Source organism: Scylla paramamosain, chromosome 21, assembly GCF_035594125.1.
Source record: "Scylla paramamosain isolate STU-SP2022 chromosome 21, ASM3559412v1, whole genome shotgun sequence".
Classification (NCBI taxonomy): Eukaryota; Metazoa; Arthropoda; class Malacostraca; order Decapoda; family Portunidae; genus Scylla; species Scylla paramamosain.
Window position 1 is genome coordinate 2856948 of NC_087171.1, and position 25758 is coordinate 2882705.

At 33.2% G+C, this 25758-nt stretch overlaps 1 long non-coding RNA gene across 1 annotated transcript; it reads left to right on the plus strand.

Annotated features, from left to right (window-relative positions):
* The first annotated feature begins 18641 nt into the window (after positions 1-18641).
* LOC135110861 (uncharacterized) lies at positions 18642-25017 on the plus strand. The gene is made up of 2 exons (XR_010273466.1): positions 18642-20244; positions 24313-25017. It is a non-coding gene; the product is annotated as an uncharacterized LOC135110861 (long non-coding RNA).
* The last annotated feature ends 741 nt before the right edge of the window (positions 25018-25758 follow it).

The following is a 25758-nucleotide window of genomic DNA, read 5'->3' on the forward strand; positions in this document are numbered from 1 at the left end:
TTTGAGTGTTTTTCAGAATGTTAAGCACCAAAACGATAAATAAATAAGGAACTCACTCTATACGGGAATCCAAACTAAACTACTGAAAACGTGTCTTCTCAGTGTTTTACGTAGAAAAACGCTAAAACGGATGCAAACCAACCAATATAAAAAAAATAGAAAAATATTACCAAAAAGGTATATTTTGGGTGTTTTTGAGCTTGTTACCTACAAAAAAACGCGAAAATTGATGCAAAGCACTCTACATTAGGAAATAAAAGGACACTGCAAGAAAAGTGTATAATGAGTGTTTTATAGTTCAAAAGAACCAAAAGGCAAAAAACGCAAGAAACTTGTGGATATGGAGAAGTTTCCTAGATATCAAAATGCTGAAACTCATGAATAACATTCCTAATTGAGAAACAGAACAACCTTACTAAATGCGTGTATTTTGAGAGCTTTTCACATTCTTAGTTACCAAAACCCCAAATTGCATGCGAAACCAGCTTTATGTGAGAAAAAAAATGACATGACCAGAAAAAAGTCTTTTGAGTGTTTTTGAGCACTAAAAGCACTAAAAAGCACTAAAAAGCAGGGCAATGACATTACATTTGAATAAAACCAATTTTTATCAAGAACTTGCATTTAACTGTTTTTGAGCTCCTTATATACTAAACCACTAAAACGCATGCAAAACAAACTTTATGGAGAAACAGAATAAAATTACCAAAAACATGTATTTTGAGTATTTTTGATCATGTTATCTATAAAAACGCTTAAATACATGGAAAGAACCTTATGTTTGGGAAACTAAAGGACATTACGAGAAACGTATATTAAGAGTGTTTTTAAGTTTAAGTACCAAAAACATAAAACCCACTCTTTATTTAGAAAAAATAAATAAATAAAAAAATAAAAAAATAGGATTTTTTTTTGCTATTCATCTTCATAGGTATCGAAATGCCAAAATTCTGCGAAAATTCAAAACAATTGAATTAAAAAGAATATTATCAAAAAAGTTGATTTTAGCTTTTTTTTCGGACTGTTCTGTACCAAACCCTAAACTGCAGGCAAAGCCTCCTATATAAGGAAATTAATCGACCTTACCAGAAATCTGTCTTTTGAGTGTTTTTCAGCATGTTCAGCACCAAAATGATAAATAATAAGAAATTCACTTTATATAGGAATCCAAAACAAAATTACAGAAAACGTGTCTTCCCAGTGTTTTACGTAGAAAAACCCTAAAATGGATGCAAACCCACCAATTACCAAAAAGGTATTTATATTTAAAATTAATACAAAGCACTCTATATTGAAAAACAAAGGGACATTGCTAGAAAAGTGTATAATGAGTGTATTATAGTTCAAAAGAACAACAAGGCAAAAAAATGCAAAAACTCGTGTATATGGAGAAGTTTCCTAGATCACAAAATGCTGAAACTCATGAATAACACTCTTAATTGAGAAACAGAACAACCTTACCCAATTCGTGTATTTTGAGTGTTTTTCATATTCTTAGTTACCAAAAACCCAAATTTCATGCAAAACCAGATTTATGTTGAAAAATATGACATTTCCAGAAAAAAGTCTTTTGAGTATTTTTGTGCGTAATAGGCAATAAAGCACTAAAAAGCAGGGCAATCACTTTTCATTGCAATAAAAACAATTTTTACCAAGAACTTGCCTTTAAATGTTTTTGAGCTCCTTATATACCAAACCAGTAAAACGTATGCAAAAACAAACTTTAGGAGAAACAGAATAACATTACCAAAAACATGTAATTTGGGTGTTTTTTTATCATGTTATCTATAAAAACCCCTAAATACATGCAAACAACATTATGTTTGGGAAACAAAAGGACATTACGAGAAACGTGTATTATGAGTGTTTTTTTTAAGTTCCCTAAGTACCAAAAAGCTAAAACCCACATATAACACTTTTTTTAGAAAAAAAAAACAAAAAATAGGAATTTTTTTTTCATCTTCATAGGTACCGAGATGCCAAAATTCTGGGAAAATTCAGGAAAATTATATGAACAAAAGAATATTATAAAAAAAGTTAATTTCAGTTTTTTTTTCGGACTGTTATGTACCAAACCCTAAAGCCACCAAAATGATAAATAATAAGGAATTCACTCTATATGGGAATCCAAAAAACAATTACTGAAAATGTATCTTCTCAGTGTTTTACGTAGAAAAAGGCAAAAACTCGTGTACATAAAGAAGTTTCTTAAATACCAAAATGCTGAAACTCATGAATAACAATCTTAATTGAGAAACAGAACAACCTTAGCAAATACCTGTATTTTGAGTGTTTTTTTCATATTCCTAGGTAGCAATACCCAAAATAGCATAAGAAACTAGCTTTATGAGGGAAAAAAATGACATTACCAAAAGTGTCTTTTAATTGTTTTTGAGAGTGATAGGTAATGAAGTACTAAAAAGCAGGGGAATCACATTACATGGGAATAAAACAAACTTTTACCAAGAACTTGCCAATATGTGTTTTTGAGCTCCGTACATACCAAACAGCTAAAACGCATGGAAAACAAACTTTATGGAGAAACAGAATAACATTACCAAAAACATGTATTTTGAGTTGTTTTGATAATGTTATCTATAAAAACGCTTAAATGCATGCAAAGAACCTTATGTTTGGTAAACGTAAGGACATTACGAGAAACGTGTATTATGAGTGTTTTTAAGTTCCTTAACTACCAAAAAGCTAAAAACAACAAATAACACTCGTTATTTAGAAAAATAAATAAATAAATAAAAGTTTTTTTTTTTTTTTTTGTTATTCACCTTCATAGGTACCGAGATGCCAAAATTCTGAGAAAAATTAGGGCAATTATATGATAAGAGAATTATATCAAGAAAGTTGATATTAGCTTTTTTTTCTGACTGTTATGTACCAAACACTAAAGTGCATGCAAAGCCTCCAATATCAGGAAATTAAACGACCTTACCAGAAATCTGTGTTTTGAGTGTTTTTCAGCATGTTAGGCACCAAAACGATAAATAATAAGGAACTCACTCTATATGGCAAACCAAAACAAAAGTACTGAAAACGTGTCTTCTCAGTGTTTTACGTAAAAAACGCTGAAAAGGATGCAAACCAACTAATATCAAGAAGCAGAAAAACATTACCAAAAAGGTATATTTTGAGTGTTTTTGAGCTTGTTACCTACAAAAAAACGCGAAAATTGATACAAAGCACTCTATATTGGGAAACAAAGGGACATTGCGAGAAAAGTGTATAATGAATGTATTATAGTTTAAAACAACCACAAGCCAAAAAACGCAAAAACTCGTGTATATGGAGAAGTTTCCTAGATACCAAAATGCTGAAACTCATGAATAACACTTTTAATTGAGAAACAGAAAAACTTTACTAATGCGTGTATTTTGAGTGCTTTTCACATTCTTAGTTCCAAAAATCCCAAATTGCATGCGAAACCAGCTTTATGTGGGAAAAAAAAAATGACATTACCAGAAAAGTGTCTTTTGAGTGTTTTTGAGCATGATAGGTAATAAAGCACTAAAAAGCAGGGGAATCACTTTACATGGAAATAAAATCAATTTTTACCAAAAACTTGCCTTTAAGTGTTTTGAGCTCCTTATATACCAAAACGCTAAAACGCATGCAAAACACACTTCATGGAGAAAGAGAATAACATTACCAAAAATATATATTTTGAGTGTTTTTTATCATGTTACCAATAAAAACGCTTAAATACATGCAAAGAACCCTATTTTTCGGAAACGAAAGGACATTACGAGAAACGTGTATTATCAGTGTTTTTAAGATCATTATTTACCAAAAAGCTAAAAGTCACAAATAACACTCTTTATTGAGAAAAAAAATAAATAAATAAAAAAATACGATATTTTTTTCTTTCTTTTTCATCTTCACAGGTACCGAGATGCCAAAATTTGGGTAAAATTTAGGAAATTATCAGTCGATTATCAAAAAAGTTAATTTTAGCTTTTTTTTATTCGTACTGTCATGTACCAAACCCTAAAGTGCATACAAAGCCACCTATATGGGGAAATTAAACGTCTTTGCCAGAAAACTGTCTTTTGAGTGTTTTTCAGCTTGTTAGGCACCCTAACGGTAAATAACATGCAAATCACTCTATATGGGAATCTAAAACAAAATGACTGAAAAAATGTCTTTTCGGTGTTTTACGTAGAAAAACGCTAAAACGGATGCAAACCAACCAATAACAAAAAAAAATAACATTACCAAAAAGGTACATTTTGAGTGTTTTTCAGCTTGCTACCTACAAAAAACGCGAAAATGGATGCAAAGCACTCCCTATTGGGAAACAAAAAGACATTACGAGAAACGTGTATAATGAGTGTCTTATTATTTTTGAGCAAAAGAACTTGTGGTTCACAAGAACCACAAGGCAAAAAACGCAAAAAACTCGTGTATATAAAGAAGTTTCTTAGATACCAAAATGCTGAAACTCATGAATAACAATATTAATTGAGAAACAGAACAACCTTACCAAATGCGTGTATTTTGAGTGTTTTTCACATTCTTAGGCAAACCCCAAATAGCACGCGAAACTATGTTGGAAAAAAAATGACATTACTAGAAGTGTCTTTTGAGTGTTTTTCAGCGTGTTAGGCAATAAATCACACAAAAAAACAGGGCAATCACATTACATGGGAATAAAATCGACTTTTACCAAGAACTTGCCTTGAAGTGTTTTTGACCTCCTTACAAACCAAAACGCTAAAACGCATGCAAAAAACTCCTTTATTGAGAAGCAGAATAACATTTCTAAAAACATGTGTTTTAAGTGTTTTTAAGTGTTTTTAAGTGTTCCTTAAATACCTTTAAGTGTTTTTAACTGTTCCGTAAGTAGTAATTGATTTTCATAGGTACCAAGATGCCAAATTTCTGCCTAAATTCAGGAAATTTATGTGGAAAAAAGAACATTATCAAAAAAGTTAATTATAGCTCTTTTTTTTCGGATTTTTATGTACCAAACTATAAAGTGCATGCCACCTATTTAAGGAAGTTAAACGACTTTACCAGAAATCTGTCTTTTCAGTGTTTTTCAGAATGTTAGGCACCAAAACGATAAATAATATGGAAGTCAGTCAATATGTGAATCCAAAACAAAATTACTGAAAACATGTCTTTTCAGTGTTTTACGTAGAAAAACGCTAAAACGGATGCAAACCAAAAAATATGAAGAAATAGAATAACATTACCAAAAAAGTGTTTTTGAGCTTTTTAACTACAAAAAACGCGCAAATGGATGGAAAGCACTCTATATTAGGAAGCAAAAGGACATTACGAGAAACGTGTATAATGAGTGTTTTATAGTTTCACAAGAACCACAAGACAAAAAACGCAAAAACTCGTATATATAGAGAAGTTTCTTACATACCAAAACGCTAAATCTCATGAATAACACTTTTAATTGAAAAAACAGAACTACCTTACCAAATGTGTGTATTTTGAGTGTTTTTCATATTCTTAGTTACGAAAATCCCAAATTACATGCGAAACTAGCTTTATGTGGGAAAAAAAATGACATTACCAGAAAAGTGTCTTTTGAGTGTTGTTAAGCGTTATATGCAATAAAACACTAAAAAGCAGAACAATCACATTACACTGGAAGAAAACCAAATTTTACGAAGAACTTGCCTTTAAGTGTTTTTTAACTCCTTACATACCAAAACGCATGCAAAACAACCTTTATGGAGAAGCAGAATAACATTACCAAAAACATGTATTTTGAGTGTTTTTGATCATGTTACCTATAAAATCACTTAAATACATACAAAGAACCCTATGTTTGTGAAACGAAAGGACATTACGAAAATTGTATATTATGAGTATTTTTAAGTTCCTTAAGTACCAAAAATCTAAAACCCACAAATAACACTCTTTATAGAGAAAAAAAATAATTAAAAAAAAATATATTTTTTTTTATTCATCTTCATAGGTACAGAGATGCCAAAATTCTGAGAAAATTCAGGGAAATTATGTGAAAAAAAAAATCATTTTAGCTATTTCCGGAGTTTTGTACGAAACCCGGAAGTGCATGCAAAGCCACCTATATGGGGAAATTACACTTTACAAGAAACGTGTCTTTGGGCGTTTTCAGCAATTTCAACAATATTACTGAAAACGTGTTTTTTCAGTTTTAGCGTAAAACGCTAAAACGGATGCAAACCAACCAATATGAAGAAATAGAATAACATTACAAAAAAGTTGAGTGTTTTTGAGCTTGTTACCTACAAAAAACGCAAAAATAAATGCAAACCAGTCTATATTGGGAACCAAAAAAATATTACAAGAAAATTGTATAATGAATGTTTTTATAGTTTTCAAGAACCATAAGGCAAAAAACGCAAAAACTCGTATATATGGAGAAGTTTCTTAGATACCAAAATGCTGAAACTCATGAATAACACTCTTAATTCAGAAACAGAACAATCTTAGGAAATGAGTGTATTTTGAGTGTTTTTCACATTCTTAGTGGTCCAACCCCAAATTACATGCGAAAATGTGGAAAAAAATGAAATTACTAGAAAAGTGTCTTTTTAGTGTTTTTCAGCGTGTTAGGCAATAAAGCACTAAAAAGCAGGGCAATCACATTACATGGGAATATAACCAATTTTTACCAAGAACTTGCCTTTCAGTTTTTTTCAGCTCCTTACATACCAAAACGCTAAAACCCATGCAAAACACCCTTTATGGATAAACAGAATAACATTATGAAAAACATGTATTTTGAGTGTTTTTGAGCTTGTTACCAATAAAAACGCTTTAATACATGCAAAGAACCCTATGTTTGGGAATGAAAGGACATTACGAGGAATGTGTATTATGAGTGTTTATAAGTTCCTTTAGTACCAAAAAGCTAAAACCCACAATTAACACTGTTTATAGAGAAAAAAAAACAAGTAAAAAATAGCATTTTTTTTATTGATCTTCATAGGTACCGAGATGCCAAAATTCTGGCAAAATTAAGGAAAATTACGTGAAAAAAAAAATATTATGAAAAAGGTTAATTTTAGCTTTTTTTTCAGACTGTTATGTACCAAACCCTAAAGTGTATACAAAACCACCTATATGGGGAAATTAAACTACTTTACAAGAAACCTGTCTTTTGACTGTTTTTCAGCAAGTTAGGCATCAAAAACGATAAATAATATGGAAGTCACTCTATATGGGAATCCAAAACAAAATTACTGAAAACGTGTCTTTTCTGTGTTTTTCGTAGAAAAACGCTAAAACGGATGGAAACCAACCAATATGAAGAAATAGAATAACATTACCAAAAAGGTATATTTTGAGTGTTTTTGATCATGTTACCTATAAAAACGCTTAAATATATGCAAAGAACCTTATCTTTAGGAAACAAAAGGACATTACGAGAAACGACTATTATGAGTGTTTTTACGTTCCTTAAGTACTAAAAAAAGCTTAAATTCACATATAACACTCTTTATAGAGAAAAAATAAATAAATTAAAAAATAGCTTTTTTTTTTGAAATTTTTTTTTATATGAAAAAAAAATATCAAAAAAGTTAATTTTAGCTTTTTTTTTTTTCAGACCGTTATGTACCAAACCCTAAAGTGCATGTAGAGCCACCTATATGGGGAAATTAAACGACTTTACCTGAAACCTGTCTTTTGCCTGTTTTTCAGTATGTTAGGCACCAAAACAATAAATAATATGGAAGTCACTCTGTATGGGAATCCAAAACAAAATTACTGAAAACGTGTCTTTTCAGTATTTTACGTAGAAAAACGCTAAAACGAATGCAAATCAACCAATATCATGAAATAGAATAATATTTCCAAAAAGGTATTTTTTCTGTTTTTGAGCGAAAATGGATGCAAATCTTTCTATATTGGGTAACAAAAGGACATTACGAGAAACGTTTATAATGAGTGTTTTATAGTTTCACAAGAACCACAAGGCAAAACAAGCAAAAACTCATGTACATGGAGATTTTTCTTAGATACCAAAATGCTGAAATTCATGAATAACACTCTTAATTGAGAAACAGAACAACCTTACCAAATACGTGTATTTTGATTGTTTTTCATATTCTTAGTTACCAAAACCCGAAATTACATGCGAAACTAGCTTTATGTTGGAAATAAATGACATTACCAGAAAAAAAAAGTGTCTTTTGAGTGTTTTTGAGCGTGTTAGGCAATAAAGCACAAAAAAGCAGGGCAATGACATTACATGGGAATAAAACAAACATTTACCAAGAACTTGTCTTTAAGTGTTTTTCAGCTCCTTACATACCAAAACGCTAAAATACATGCAAAACACCCTTTATTGAGAAACAAAATAACATTACGAAAAACATGAATTTTCAGTGTTTTTCATCTCTTACGTATAAGAACGCTTAAATACATCAAAAGAACACTATATTTGGGAAACGAAAGGACATTACGAGAAACGTGTATTATGAGTGTTTTTAAGTTCCATGAGTACGAAAAGAGTTAAAACCCACAAATAACACTCTTTATAGAGAAAATAAATAAATAAAAAAAAACTAGGATTTTTTTTTTTTTTTTGTTATTTATCTTCATAGGTACCGAGATGGCAAAATTCTGGCAAAATTCAGGGAAATTATGTGAAAAAATAATATTATGAAAAAAGTTAATTTTACCTTTTTTTTCAGACTGTTATGTACCAAACCCTAAAGTGTATGCAAAGCCACATACATGAGGAAATTAAACGACTTTACCAGATACCTGTCTTTTGAGTGTTTTTCAGCAAGTTAGGCACCAAAACGATAAATAATATGGAAGTCACTCTTTATGGGAATCCAAAGCAAAATTACTGAAAATGTGTCTTTTTAGTGTTTTACTTAGAAAAACATTAGAACGGATGCAAACCAACCAATATGAAGAAATAGAATAATATTACTAAAAAGTTATATTTTGAGTGTTTTTGAGCTTGTTACCTACAGAAAATGCGAAAATAGTTGCAAAGCACTCTTGGGAAAGAAAAGGACATTACGAGAAACGTGTATAATGAGTGTTTTATAGTTTCACAAGAACCACAAGGCAAAACACGCAAAAACTCGTGTATATGGAGATGTTTCTTAGATACCAAAATGCTGAAATTCATGAATAACACTCTTAATTGAGAAAGAGAACAACCTTACCAAATGGGTGTATTTTGAATCTTTTTAACATTCTTACTTACCAAAACCCCAAATTGCATGCGAAACTAGCTTTATGTGTGAAAAAAAATATTACCAGAAAAGTGTCTTGAATTTTTTTGAGCGTGTTAGGCAATAAAGCACTAAAAAGCAGGGCAATCACATTACATGGGAATAAAACCAACTTTTACCAATAACTTGCCTTTAAGTGTTTTTAAGCTCCTTACATACGAAAACGCTAAAACGCATACAAAACAAGTATTTTGAGTCTTTTGTAAGATTGTTACGTAAAAAAAACGCCTAAATGAATCGGAAATATCCTATTATGGGAAAAATTAAAAGACATTACGAGAAACGTGTATTATGAGTGTTTTTTTTATTTTCTTAGTATCAAAAGGGTAAAACGCATGAAAAACACTCTATATGGAGAAACAGAACAATACTGCCAAAAAAAACGTGCATTTTGAGTGTTATCACATTGTTAGTTACCAAAAAGCCAAAATTCATGCAAAGACCCATATCTAGATATATGAAACGACTTTAAAAACGTATGAAAATACCATATATTGAGAAACAGAATACACTAACCAAAAACGTGTATTTTGTGTGTTTTTTTTTTTTTTTTGAGTTTATTATGTACAAAATCGCCTGTCATCAAACAAATCACCTTGCATATGGAAATAAAAACGACATTACGAGAAACGTTTGTTGTGTGTGTGTTTTTTTTTTTTATTACTTTCTTATGTACCAAATCAGTACTTCAATAGTGCTCTGAAGAAAAAGAACAAACTTACCAAAAACAGGTATTTTTTTTACATTGATAATTACCAAAACGCCAACATGCATGTAAAGCAACCTATATGAAGAAACGAAACGAAATCACTAGAAACTTGTCTTTTGTTATTTTTTGGGCGTGTTAGGCACCAAATCAGTAAGTAACGAAATCACCCCATAGGGGAATACAAAACAACTTTACTAAAACGTGTCTTTAGAGTGTCTTTTTTAGGTTCTTACGAACTAAAATGTCAAAATACATGCAAACACCCTGTTAGGTAAGAAAGCACCAAAAACAGCCTATATGAGGAAACGAAAGGACATGACAAAAAATGTGTATTATGAGTTTTTTTTTTTTTTTTTAGCTTAGGTACCGAAACACAAAAATGGAGAAAGAAAAAACATTACCAAAATCGTGTAATTTGAATGTTTTTCACATTGTCAGGTAGCAAAACACCATAATGCTTCATCGCTATACGAGAAAATTAAACAACAATATAAGAAATGTGTTTTTATGTGTTTTTCAGCGTGTTAGGCACGACAACGCTAAATAGCATGGAAAGCACCTTATATAGAAATGCAAAATAATAAGCATGTCTTTTAAGTGTTTTAAACTTTTTACGTTCCAAAACGCTAAAACACGTGCAACAAACACGAATAATCTTACCAAACAGAAAAAAAAAAACTTACCAAAAACGTGTATTTTGAGTCTTTTTGAGTCTGTTACGTACATCATCTTAAAGATGCATGTAAAACACCCTGTATGAGGAAACGAAAGGACATTACGAGAAACGTGCATTATCAGAGTTTTGAGTCTCTTAGGTACCAAACACTAAACCACCTGAATGAAAATTAAATATATTCTATATCTCTTAATAGAGAAACAGAACATCACCAAAAACGTGTTTTTGAGTGTTTTTTTTTTTCCTTTTTATGTACCAAAACGTCAAAATACATACGAAGCATCCTATATGGGGAAATGGAAAGACGTTTGGAGAAACAAGTTTTATTTGTGTTTTTGAGCTTCCTAAGTAACCTTCCTAAGTACCAAAACGCTAAAAAGGATGAATAGCACCCTATATAGAGAAAAAGAACAACATTATCTAAAATCTTTATTTTGAGCGTTTTTCACATTATGTAGCAAAACATCTTAATGCGGGCAGATCCCTATATGAAGAAGTAAAACGATATTACAGGAAACGTGTCTTTTGAGTGTTTACTTGAGTGTTAGGAATCAAAATCCTAAAAAGCATTGAAAGAACCCTATTTGGCAATATAAAATAACATTACCAAGAAAGTGTCTTTAGAGTGTTTTTCACCTTCTTACATCCGAAATCGCTGAAAAGCATGCAAAACAACCTTTACGGAGAAACAAATTAACATTACCAAAAACTTGTATTTTGATTGTTTTTGTGCTTGTTAAGTATAAAAGTGCCAAATTACACGCAAAGCATCCTACATGGAAAAAAGAAAGGACATTACGAGAAAAGTGTATTATGAGAGATTTTGAGCTTTTTAGGTACCCAGACTCAAAAACACATGATTAGAACTTTATATGAAAAAATAACTCTACCGAAAACTTTTACTTAAACTTTTTTTTTATATTGTTAAGTACCAAAAGACAAAATGCATTGGAAGCCCCCTTTATCGGGAAACGAAACGACATTATCATCAACGTGTCTTTTGAGTGTTTTTCAACGTGTTAGACACCAAAACACTGAAAAGCATGGAAAGCGCTCCATAAAGGAATACAAAATAATATTACTAAAAACCGGTTTTAGAGGTTCTTATGTACAGAAACGCTAAAACTCAAGCAAAACACCCTTTATAGAGAAGCGAAATAAATATTTCGTTGTTAAATTACATTCAGGACAGTTAGGGAATATCCCTTACAGAAGAATAAGATCGCAGAAGAATGATCCTAAATGGATGACTGAGGTTAAAACATTACATAGGGCGAAAGAGAAGTATATATGAGATTAAAGACAGGGGAAGTGCCATAATATAATGAATTAGAAAAGTCAGGAGTTTAACAAGGAAAGCTAAAAATAGTTATGAATTAAAGGTAGCCAGCCAAGCGAAGATGGACCCCAAGGGATTTTATCATGCATATAAGACGAAGAATAGAGAAACAATAGTTCCTTAAAGACAGCAGAATGGGACCTGCTTAGTTGTTGAGAGGAGATTAGTAAAATTGTGAACGAGTATTTTTTAAATGTCTTTGCCCAGGAAAACTTGCAGGATTTGCCGAATAGTGACAAGATATTTAGAGTAGAAGAAAATGAGAAGCTGACAGATATTACCATAACTAAAGAGATAGTGGAACAGGAGATAGATAAGCTGAAAAGTTCATGTCACCAGGACCAGATGAAATATATTCCACAGTATTTAAGAATTGGAAAAAGGTTATAAGTAATCTGGATAATGTCATGGCCAAGCGGCAGGCGACAGAATGTTGTAATAAACGGCTCTAAATCCGAGTGGGGTCAAGTAATTAGTGGGGTGACAAAGGGATTATTAGTATTTGGGCCGATGTTGTTTGTAATATATGTCAATGACTTGGATAGTGGAATTAGTAGTGTTGTTAGTAAATTTGCGGATGACACGAGAGTATGTAGATTAATTAGGTCAGAATCGCATACCATCGCATTGCAGGCAGATTTGGATAGGATGAACGAATGGGCAGACAGATGGCAAATGCAGTTTAATATCAACAAATGCAAAGCACTTAGCGTAAGTAGAAGAAACCCACACAGTAGTTACACAATGAACAACCAAGTTCTGGTAGGTTCAGGGTTAGAAAAAGATTTGAAATTTAAAGTTAGCTCTGAACTCCGTCTAAGAAAGCAATGCAAAGAGGCCAGAAACAAAGCAAATAGTGTATTATGATTCATTTTCAGGATCTAAAAGTAAAATTCCCGAAGTAATATTAAAGTTACATTTAACGCTGGTCAGACTTCATCTAGACTACGCAGTCCTATTCTGGTCACCACATCACAGGAAGGATAAAGGTCTTTTAGAATCACTTCAAAGGAGAATGACTAAAAGGATACAGGGGATGAGGATTATTCCTTACGAAGCGAGATTCAAGCTGTTAAATTTACATTCTTTTAGAGAGACGTAGGTTAAGAGTGGATCTGATAGAAGTCTTTAAGTGGTATATGGGTAGGGGAACATAAGGAGAATTCTTAGAATCTGTAACCATGATAGAACAAGAAAAATAGAACATCAAGTTTTCAGGCTTGAGCCTGAAAATTGATGTTCAAAAAGGAAACAGGAAGGAATTGGTTTTCAAATACAGTAGTAGATGATTGGAACGGACTTAGTAATCAAGCTGTTAGTGCTGAGGCATTTGGCAACTGTAAGAGAAAATTACACATTTATAGATGGGGATGATAGTGGAAATACGTAGGCATACTTCATACAAGTACTGCCACGTGTAGGCCTGATGCCTTCTTGCATATTTACTTATTTCTTATGTTCTTATGTTCTTATTACCAAAAGCGTGTATTTTCAGTGTTTTTCAGCTATTCCGTGAAAAATAAAATGCCAAAATGCATGCAAAGCACCCTAAATGACGAAAAAAAGGGACATTACGAGAAACGTGCATTATAAGTGTTTAAGAGATTCTTAGATTCCAAAACCTTGAAACTCATGAATAACACTCTTAATTGAGAAACAGAACAATCTTACCAAATGCGTGTATTTTGAGTGTTTTTCACATTCTTGGTTACCAAAACCCCAAATTGCATACGAAACTAGCTTTATGTGGAGAGAAAAAAAAAGACATTTCCCGAAAAGTGTCTTTTGAGTGTTTTTGAGCATGTTAGGCACCAAAACAGTAAATAATATGGAAGTCACTCTATATGGGAATCCAAAACAAAATCACTTAACACTTGATATTTCAGTGTTTTACATAGAAACACGCTAAAACGGATGCAAACAAACCAATATGAAGAAATTGCCAAAAAGGTATATTTTAAGTGTTTTTGAGCCGGTTACCTACAAAAAAACGCGAAAATGGATGCAAAGCACTCTATATTGGGAAACAAAAGGACATTACGAGAAACCTATATAATGAGTGTTTTATAGTTTTACAACAACCACAAGGCAAAAGTTTCTTAGATACCAAAATGCTGAAACTCATGAATAACACTTTTGATTGAGATACAACAACCTTACCAAATGCGTGTATTTTGATTGTTTTTCACATTCTTAGTCACCAAAACACGAAATTGCATGCGAAACTAGGTTTATGTGTGGAAAAAATTATATTGCCAGAAAATGTCTTTTGAGTGTTTATGAGCGTGTTAGGCAATAAAGTACTTAAAAGAAAGGCAATCACATTACATGTGAATAAAACAAACTTTTACCAAGAACTTGCCGTTAAATATTTTTGAGCTCCTTACATACCAAAACGCTAAAACGAATGCAAAAAATCCTTTATGGAGAAACACAATAACATTAAAAAAAAAACATGTATTTTGAGTGTTTTTGATCATGTTACCTATAAAAACGCTTAAATACATGCAAAGAATCCTATGTTTGGGAAACGAAAGGACATTACGAGAAACGTGTATTATAAGTGTTTTTTTTAGTTACTTAAGTACCAAAAAGCTACAACCCACAAATAACACTCTTTATGAAGAAACAAAAAAAAATAAATAAAAATAAAAATAAATAAATGAAATAAAAGGAAATAATTTTTTTTTTTTTTTTTTTTTGTTATTCATCTTCATAGGTACCGAGATGCCAAAATTCTGTTAAAATTCAGGGAAATTATGTGGATAAAAGAACATTATCGTAAAAGTTAATTTTAGTTTTTTTTTCGGACTCTTATGTACCAAACCCTAAAGTGCATGCAAAGCCATCTATATGAGGAAATTAAACGACTTTACAAGAAAACTGTCTTTTGAGTGTTTTTCAGCATGTTAGGCACCAAACCGATAAATAATATGGAAGTCACTCAATATGGGAATCCAAAACAAAATTATTGAAAACGTGTCTTCTCAGTGTTTTACGTAAAAAAACGCTAAAACGGATGGATGCAAACAGACCGATATGAAGAAATAGAATATTACCAAAAAGGTATATTTTAAGTATTTTTGAGCTTGTAACCAACAAAAAAAAAACGCGAAAATGGATGCAAAGCACTCTATATTGGGAAATAAAAAGACATTACGAGAAACGTGTATAATCAGTATTTTATAGTTTCACAAGAACCACGATGCAAAAAACGCAAAAACTAGTGTATATGGAGAAGGTTCATAGATACCAAAATGCTGAAACTCCTGAATAACACTCTTAATTAAGAAACAGAATAACATTACTAAATGCGTGTATTTTGAGTGTTTTTTCACATTCTTAATTACTAGAACCCTAAATTACATGCAAAACTAACTTTATGTGGGAAAAAAAAATATTACCAGAAAAGTGTCTTTTGAGGGTTTTTGAGAGAGTTGGGCAATAAAGCACTAAAAAGGAGAGCAATCACATTACATGGGAATAAAACCAACTTTTATCAACAACTTGCCTTTAAGTGTTTTTTAACTCCTTATATACCAAAACGCTAAAAGACATGCAAAACACCCTTTATGGAGAAACAGATTAACATTACCAAAAACATGTATTTTGAGTGTTTTTGATCATGTTACCTCTAAAAACGCTTAAATACATGCAAAGAATCTTATGTTTGGGAAACGAAAGGACATTTCGAGAAACGTGTATTATGAGTGTTTTTAAGTTCTTTAAGTACCAAAAAGCTAAAACCCACAAATAACACTCTTTATAAAGAAAAAAAATTAAAGAAAAAATATGATTTTTTTTTATTCATCTTCATAGGTACCGAGATGCCAAAATTCTGCCAAAATTCAGGGAAATTATGTGAAAAAAGAACATTATGAAAAAAGTTTTTAGCTTTTTTTTCGGACTGTTATGTACCAAACCCTAAAGGCACCAAAACCATAAATAATATGGAAGTCACTCAATGTGAGAATCCATCACAAAATTACTGAAAAAGTGTCTTTTCAGTGTTTTACTTAGATAAACGCTAAAACGGATGCAAACCAACGAATATGGAGAAATAGAATATTACCAAAAAGGTATATTTTAAGTGTTTTTGAGCTTCTTACCTTCAAAAAACGCAAAAATGGATGGAAAGCACTCTATATTGGAATACAAAAGGACATTACGAGAAACGTGTATCATGAGTGTTTTATAGTTTCACAACAACCACAAGGCAAAAATAGCAAAAACTCGGTGTATATGGAGAAGTTTCTTAGATACCAAAATGCTCAAACTCAGAAATAACACTCTTAATTAAGAATACAGAACAACCTTACCAAATGCATGTATTTTGAGTGCTTTTCACATTCTTCGTTACCAAAACCAAAAGTTGCATCCGAAACTAGCTTTATGTGGGAAAAAAATTACAAGAAAAGTGTCTTTTGAGTGTTTTTGAGCGTGATAGGCACTAAAGCACTAAAAAGGAAGGCAATCACATTATATGGGATTAAAACCAACTTTTACCAAGAACATGCCTTTACGTGTTTTTGAGCTTCTTACATACCAAAACGCTAAAACGCATGCAAAACACCCTTTATGGAGAAACAGAATAACATTACCAGAAACATGTATTTTGAATATTTTTTATCATGTTACCTATAAAAACGCCTAAATACATGCAAAGAACCCTATGTTTGGAAAATAAAAGGACATTACGAAAATCGTGTATTATTAGTGTTTTTAAGTTCCTTAATCCCACTCCGATTTAGAGCTGTTTATTATGACTCTGTCGCCTGTCACTTAGCCACAACCTTATCCACCCTAACACCTTCCCATCTATTCCGTGTGCCCTAACCTTTCTCAGGAGCCTCTGATGGGGTACCTTGTCAAACACTTCACTGAAGTCCAGATATAGGATGTCATAACTATCAGCATTATCTCCTGCCATGTAAACTTTACAGTAAAATCTTGACAAGTTTGTCAGGTAAGACTTCCCCTTTGTGAAGCTATGCTGTGACCAATTTATCAAGTTATGTTTGTCTAAATGTTCCCTAATGTTCTTTACTATTACAGACTTCATTATTTTATCTACAACAGAAGTTAAGCTTAAATCTCCTTTCTTAAAGCTTAAACTTGCCTCCACATTACCAGTATCTCAAGTGATTTCCTAAAGGCAGAAACTAACAGTTCACTAATAACTTCTTTGCATTCCTTAAGTACTCTGGGATATGAACTGTTCATGTTGACAAGTAGTTGGGTTTAGGAAGGGGGATAAAAACCCAGGGAGGAGTTAGGATTCTTTTAATCTCTAACATTTTGGCTGAATAGCCATCCTCAGAGAGACTGATTTACATGAGTGAAAACACACTATTTATAACAACATACAAAATTTTCTCATTTGACATTCGTACAGAGTATTGCCATCCTGGCGTGTACCTCACCTAATTTTATTTTCCTAGTCAGGTGGCATTATCCGCCTACGTGACGAGCCTTTACTGGGGATTTTCCTTGTACCTGACCTGAGGGCCAATCTGGCGGAATTACCCGCCCACCTGATAAAACCTTCTCTGTGGTTAATGACTCCCCTAGTTGTTATGAGGGCTGCCTCTATAGCTTTTCTTATTCTTTTCTTCAATCCAACTTTAATTTCTTAGCCTCTTCCCATTTTGGTAGGTGTTTACATTTTTCTATGTGCAATACAAGGGAGTTTGATGTGTTGCATTTTAAAACATCTTTCCTATGCTCTGCTATTCTTGTTTTAAGTCCCCTGCCTGTTTCTCCTATGTACTGCTTTGTACAACCTTTGCATGGTATGCTGTACACTATGCTGTTATTATTAACAAGTGAATGAATGTCCAATAAGGACGATTTCATTCACTACCTTTCAGCCCACAGCATGAGAGTCAAATCTGATGTGATTATTGGTTTTTACTTAAGAGCGTTCAGAATTTGCAGCAACAACTTCCTAGAGCAAGAAATATGATAAATCATATCAACTTTCAAAAAGCTGGGTTATCCTGAAGGGCTCCTTGTTAGGCTTAAGAATAAGGCAAAGAAAATAACAACTGAAAACAAAGAGAATAAAGATCTCTGTACAACCAGCAAAAGAGAGAGTTATACATGTGTACCAAATTCGGACAAGGCTTCCATAATTAATAAATATTTGTCTAGAACAGGATTAAAAATAGCAACATTAGCGGGAGAGAAAATTGGTGAGCTAACGAGGACTAAAGAGACCGGACTTGTTAATAATAACAGCGTAGTGTACAGCATACCATGCAAAGGTTGTACAAAGCAGTACATAGGAGAAACAGGCAGGGGACTTAAAACAAGAATAGCAGAGCATAGGAAAGATGTTTTAAAACACAACACATCAAACTCCCTTGTATTGAACATAGAAAAATGTAATCACCTACCAAAATGGGAAGAGGCTAAAGAAATTAAAGTTGGATTGAAGAAAAGAATGAGAAAAGCTATAGAGGCAGCCCTCATAACAACTAGGGAAGTCATTAACCACAGAGAAGGTTTTATCAGGTGGGCGGGTAATTCCGCCAGATTGGCCCTCAGGTCAGGTACAAGGAAAATCCCCAGTAAAGGCTCGTCACGTAGGCGAATAATGCCACCTGACTAGGAAAATAAAATTAGGTGAGGTACACGCCAGGATGGCAATACTCTGTACGAATGTCATATGAGAAAATTTTGTTTGTTGTTATGAATAATGTGTTTTCACTCATGTAAATCAGTCTCTCTGAGGATGGCTATTCAGCTGAAACGTTAGAGATTAAAAGAATCCTACCTCCTCCCTGGGTTTTATCCCCCTTCCTAAACCCAACTACTCTGGGATATATTTCATCTGGTCTTGGTGTCTTGAACTTTCTTAGCCTATCTATCACCCGTTCCACTATCTCCTTAATTATGGTAATATCTTTCAGCTTCTCATTCTCTTCTGCTCTAAAAATTTCACTATCCAGCATTTCCTGCATGTTTTCCTGGGTGAAGACAGTTAAAAAATACTTCTTCAGAATTTTACTAATCTACTCCCCAGAACTAACCAGCAACCTCAATCCTCACCAAACTTGTAGAACAATCAAGCACTTTCATTCATTGATGATACAAAATTCATTTCTTGGATTGGAATTTAGACTATCAGTTGTCAACTGGTTTTAAAGTGAACCCTAACTTTCATTATGAAATCAGAAGCATCTGAGATCACTGTAGCACAATGGTGATAAGGCAGCATAGTGAAAACTGTGATGACAAAATGATTATGCTTATGAAGTGGTTAGTCTAGAAATAGTTCTGATATAAATTATAAAACTTGTGGCATGCAGTGAAGCAGAATTTATAGAGAAAGGGTGTCAGTTCTTTCCTTCCAAGCACAAAGTTTGTCTCTCATCAGTGGTATTACACATTACCAACAAATAGAAACAAAAGTGTTCAAAATTGTTATTTCTGACTCAAATCACTCCAATATGCCATTCAAAAATGGTGAAAAAAAATTGAAAGAATGTACAGATTTATAAATGCTTATCAAAGCTTTAATTATGCTTCATTCTGTCTCTCAAATCTCTAATATTAGAGTTACTAGTTTTAAAAGATTGGACTCCCAACTTTTTTTTACAAGGCCCATGGATCTCATTTGGAGGAAAGTAGAGACAAGGATTTAATATGGTATACATTCACATTTTGAATCATTCCATCACATCTCAACCTCCAGGCTAGATATACAGAAGATGGTATAACTATTAATCATATGACCTTAATCATGTAAGATTAAAATGGAAATTAAAAAAGCTCTTCCCTGGCAGGCAGTGAGGTTAAAAAAGCTTTTCTCTGGCAGGTGGTGAGCTACAGCTACCTGGCTGCACCTCAAGGCCAAAGCCACTCCAAAGATGTGGTCCATGGGTCTGGTGCAGCAGCCAAGCCTCCTTCCTCTGGCCACAGCTTCTCTGCCAGATCTCCAACTCTTAGCCAGACACTTTGACTGGAAATTCAGAAATCTGGTCATACAGCAGCTCCTGGCCATGCCTCAGACCATACTCACCTCAGCACTACACCACCTGTTATTACTGCCTTTGAGTCCTCAAAATTATCTCACATTTCCCCTTCCCCATTAGTCCATTCCTCATCATTCTCTGCACCATCACCTTTTTTCTCCTCATCCTTCTCACCTTCTGCTCACTCATCATCTCCCCCACAACCATCACTCCCTCCTGCTTCTCCATTTACTCATCCTGAAGCCATATTTGCCATGCACCAAACTTCTGCCACAGTTCACCCTGCTGATCCCAGCCAATTTATCATCAAGGACTCCACTTTCCAGGTTAGTAGGTATTTGTGATTTCTCTCTCTCTCTCTCTCTCTCTCTCTCTCTCTCTCCTCTCTCTCTCTCTCTCTCTCTCTCTCTCTCTCTCTCTCTCTCTCTCTCTCTCTCTCTCTCTCTCTCTCTCTCTCTCTCTCTCTCATTAAAAATGGTAATTTAGATTTGGGTCAATCTGTGAAAGTACAAATAAGAAACAAATGCAAACACACACAAATGTACAAATTTGATTTTGGCTACCTTCTGTTCATTCATCTCCCTTTCCCCTTGTTTCTCCACCTTTTTTATTTTTTGTTTGAGAGAGAGAGAGAGAGAGAGAGAGAGAGAGAGAGAGAGAGAGAGAGAGAGAGAGAGAGAGAGAGAGAGAGAGAGAGAGAGGAGAGAGAGAGAGAGAGAGAGAGAGAGAGAGAGAGAAAATTGCCTCAGACCAGGGTATTTCCACTTGTATAGTCTTAAAACAGGCCATAGCCATTTTCTTCCATGTCCTGTCCTTTTTCTTATTTGCTTCTACACACCTGCCATTATACCGTTCTTGTTTCCCAATTTTCATTTTATAACCGTACAAACTGTTGCATCCTCTCTCTATACTTGCTCAAAAATATCTCATATTTTTCTTGCACTACTTTACCTTCAAATTGCTCTTTCCATTTAATTTTTCAATAAAACTTACTAAGCTCTGCAAAGTTTAACTTAGCATAGTTCTGTCTCCAATTTCTGTATTGTTCTTTCCTGTGCAACACTGTTTCCTCCTGTAGTACTATCTCTATTGTCACATGATCACTTCTTCCCATTGAACTCAGACAATGTATACTTGGTCTACTTTCTGGGGTTTTCATAAACATTAAATCCAGCTGTGATGGTTCTTCTTCTCTTCTACATCTTATAGGCTCATTCACCCACTGTCTCGTTGTATTCATCATCATGGTTTGCATAAGTTCTTCACTCCATGACCCAACATTTTCTGTTACTTCCATCTCCTCTCAGTTAATTCTTTTAGTGTTGAAGTCACCTACTAAGAGTACTTTGTTACCTTTCCTTATCATTTCCTCCATACTATTTTTTTGTTTCTAGTTGCATACTTTTGAATTTATTAGTCTACCATGCATTAGTTTTTGGTGGTATGTATTTCACAATGATTTTCCTTTTTTCACATCTTTTGATCTTAATCACAACACTCATTGTTTCTACCATTCCATCACCATATTCCACTTCCTCAACAACAATATCCTTTTCTTACCAATATCATCACTTCTCTTCCCTTTCCTTTTCTGTCCCTCTTCCATGTACTGTATCCTTCCTTTGCAAATCCCAACTTTATTTCCTCTTCTAGTTTGGTTCCTGTTAAACATACCACATCTGGTTTATTGTTCTTTAAATAGTCTTCAAGTTCCAGTAGGCTGGACACCAAACCATCTACATTAGTATACATAATCTTTAAACTTCTGTTTGGTGGTCTTGTGTGGCATCTTTGTGCCACCATTTCCTCACTTTCATGTCCACAACTTTCCTGTGTTCTCTATTCATTTTTTGACTTTTAGTTTACTCCTCTATTCTTCGTTCATGTCTCTTTTTATCCATATTTCCTTCAATCCTTTTGCTTTTGCCAATTTTCCTGTTCTTTGCAAGACATGTTCTGCTGCTGTTTGTGACATGATTCTTGTTTTACATTGGTTTTGTTCTATTTTTGTCATACTTTCCGATCCTGTAAACCTCTTCAATTTGTTCGACTCTCCCCTCTCCTTCCTCTGCCACTTCTGCTATAATTTCCTTAGTTCTTTTCACTTCTTTCTCTCTAGCTGTTTTCATGGGTAGGTTCTTTTCCTTGACCCCAAATACCACCATACACATCTTTCTCTGTACTGTGTCTCTCACAAGATTACTTTTTTCCTTTATTATTTTAATCAATTGCTTTTCCATATCCTTGTTGTTTCTGTTGCTGTTGCCTTGTTATGTCCTCCATGTCCACCTTTTGCTGTTCTCTCTCTTTCCAACCTTTGACTTCCTCTGTAACTAACTCTCACTCCTCCAACCCTAACCTCTCTTGCAAAGTTTTCTTTAATTCTTCATTCTCTTTCTTGAGTTTCTTAATCTCTTCACAGTATTTCTTATTTAAGTCCACTATTTTTGTCACCTCTTCTCAGTTCTTTGTTTTCTTTTTCCCTTTCCATCTCTATTATATCATTGGATATCTTTTTTACATTGTCGCCACCCACTTCTGTTTCTTCCTTCCGTGCCTTTATCATCGCTGTTAAGCTTCTTGTATTTTCACATTTTCTTCTTTAGTTATCCACATTCATGTATTTGTATGAGTTACATTGAGATCCTCTTCCTTGAAGCCCTCAAAAATACCTGTATGTGTGTGTGTGTTAACCTAGTTGATTACACTTATCTAGTTGTGACATACAGAAAAATACTGTTCCATCATTACAGTGCATGTGTCAAGGCTGAAGGAAGGACTTGGATAGTGAATGTGATAGTGTGGGTGATTGGGCCACTCAGGAAAAATTATACGATCAATCATACAAAAGTGTGATGCATGCTTCAAGTGCCAATGAAGAGCATTATGAAGACAAGGATATATATATATATATATATATATATATATATATATATATATATATATATATATATATATATATATATATATATATATATATATATATATATATATATATATATATATATATATATATATATATATATATATACACACACATTGTATAGGTTTCTTGATAGCTTGTTTTGCAGGGAAACTCCAGTTTCCTTCAACTTTATTCTTTCGTCAGTTGCTGTTTTGCCTATTTCTGCAGGCAGCTTCAAGCTAGAAAAAACAATAAAATACTATGTAAAAGTTGTATAAAATTCACATCATATGACACTACACACAAAAAACAAAACACTACAAGCACCAAGATTATAAACTGGATTGACAGAAAACAATAAGTATCCACACACATCTTGCCTGTATGGCAATGAGAGAGGGACTGAAAAAGTTGGGTTCCTAACACTATGATAATGGTATTGGAACGGGCCTCCGAAACATTATCTTACAATATGTGATTGACTTGATGTTAAGTTATTATTCAGTACTGGATTTATGTGTTTAATATATATTGCCTCTAATAATTTTGTATCCATATTGGACTCTGTCTTGTGTAGTATTCTAAAAACTTTGTCACAAAAAGGGATGATCATGTTCATGTGAATGGGGACTTATTGCTGAAAATGATGGAACAGCTGGTTGATTATTAGTTCAAGGAGAAATACCTTTATGTTCAGCAATTCTATGTGCAAGGTTATGTCTAGTCTCATAAAGTTTGGTGGCATCCCTACTTCCTTGATGCCATTTTCCTATCGTTCTATGCCAATAGAATGGAATACATCTACAACAAATAAGAGATAGCATATATCAGCGTTCCCTCACATATTCATGGTTTTGCATATTTGCAGAGTTTTCCCTAACCTAACCTAACTAATGGGGAGTTTTCAGAGTTGCCAGGTGTCACCACCAGCTCAGTCTTTCAGTCCAAAGAGCCCAAATTATTCTTTCAGTTATAAATTACAGTAACCCAAGATATAACGAACACATATGGGGGGAGAGTGGGTCACTTGAGATGAAAATTTGCTATATATGTGTATAGAGAGAGAGAGAGAGAGAGAGAGAGAGAGAGAGAGAGAGAGAGAGAGAGAGAGAGAGAGAGAGAGAGAGAGAGAGAGAGAGAGAGAGAGAGAGAGAGAGAGAGAGAGAGAGAGAGAGAGAGAGAGAGAGAGAGAGAGAGAGGTAGGAGACAGCAGCCTTAAATAGGTTGTTATACCTGAAATTTGGTAAATAGAAGTTCATTATATCAAGGGTTTATTGTACATATCAACTTATTCCCCTTTTATTATATAGTGCACTGTATTTTAATTAAAATATCATGTACTATACATATAATAACTGTTTTTTAATGTCTTAAAGTGAATTGCTTAGTAAATGTGAGATGCATAGTTTAAGGTTTAAACTATAAATATAGGTAGTTCTGATCCTTATAAGAATGGTTTCCCATATTCACAGATTTTAATTATTTGCAGGAGGCTCTGGAATGTAACTCCCACAGATGGCAAGGAAACACTGCATATCTTCCCTCCCACAACAGCGATGCACTTAATGAATTGGGCCGAGATAATTAGTGAAAGCTTTCTGTGTTAAAGAGATGCAGCTAGTGAGCCAATATATATACTGATCGTTCATTTAATCCTTTATGTCATAAAACTTCTCTGAAAAAATCTAGTGAATAATTTTTCCTCTATCACTGCACTGTCCTTGATCTAAATTACATATTAAAACTACACATGATAGTGTAATGATCAGTATGCTTGGCTCACAAACCACATATATATATATATATATATATATATATATATATATATATATATATATATATATATATATATATATATATATATATATATATATATATATATATATATATATATATATATATATATATATATATATATATATATATATATATATATATATATATATATATATATATATATATATATATATATATATGCTTGGCTTTGTCTCCAAACTCTCCCCCATAGAGAGACTGTATTAACCTGCAGAAATAAAGCTATCATTCAGGGAAACTGGTTTGTTTGCCAAACAAACATTACATTGCTGAATATTCTGTGGCACCAAATGCTTTGTCAGGAATTGTGGCAATGATATTTCAATCCTTGTCTTTGCATCCTACAATTTGTATGCTGAACATAAACCTTATCAACAAGTTTCTTGAGCTTCATATACTTTTATACATATTACACAAAGTCCATGATAACTGAAAAAACTATGCAAATAATGCAATGTAGCAGTAGCATCAAGGTAACACCAGTCTGCTACTAGTACTGCTGCTATCCACCTTCTGACCTGCTCAGATGAAGCAGAAGCATTGTCCTCTTCAAAAGAATCCTCAGCCACCACACCAGACCGCTCATTGTTGTGGTAGTGTTGGGAGTAGAAGTTGGGGTAGTGGACAGGAGGAATGACACTGCCCTCACTCTGTGTTGAAAATATATGCTGCCATAAGATGGAGAAAATACTGAATCTGATACTGAAAGAAATAAAGAACAAAATTGTTTACAAAAATTTTATCATAATTGTTTATAATATCAAGCAAATCTACAGAACATAGGACAACTCTACAACAAGCAGGCTCCAGGCTCCAGGCTGGCAAGCTTGAATAGTCTACACATCATATAAACTTTTGACTAAATAAAGATTCAGATGGATCCATGCTATTTTACAGGTTTTAAGCTTTTAACAATGATACAAGTTCCCCATCAAAGGAACAACAAACTAAAGTCAAGTATGCGATCTCCTTCACTTTGTGTGCCTTCTTGTTTCAGTAAAATAATGCTCAGCTTCATTTATCCAATTTTCATGGTCTAAACGAAACCTTTCTTATCAAAGATAATATAAGTTGTGGGATTTAGTTCACAATCAAATCAACATTTCTCTATTTTACCTAC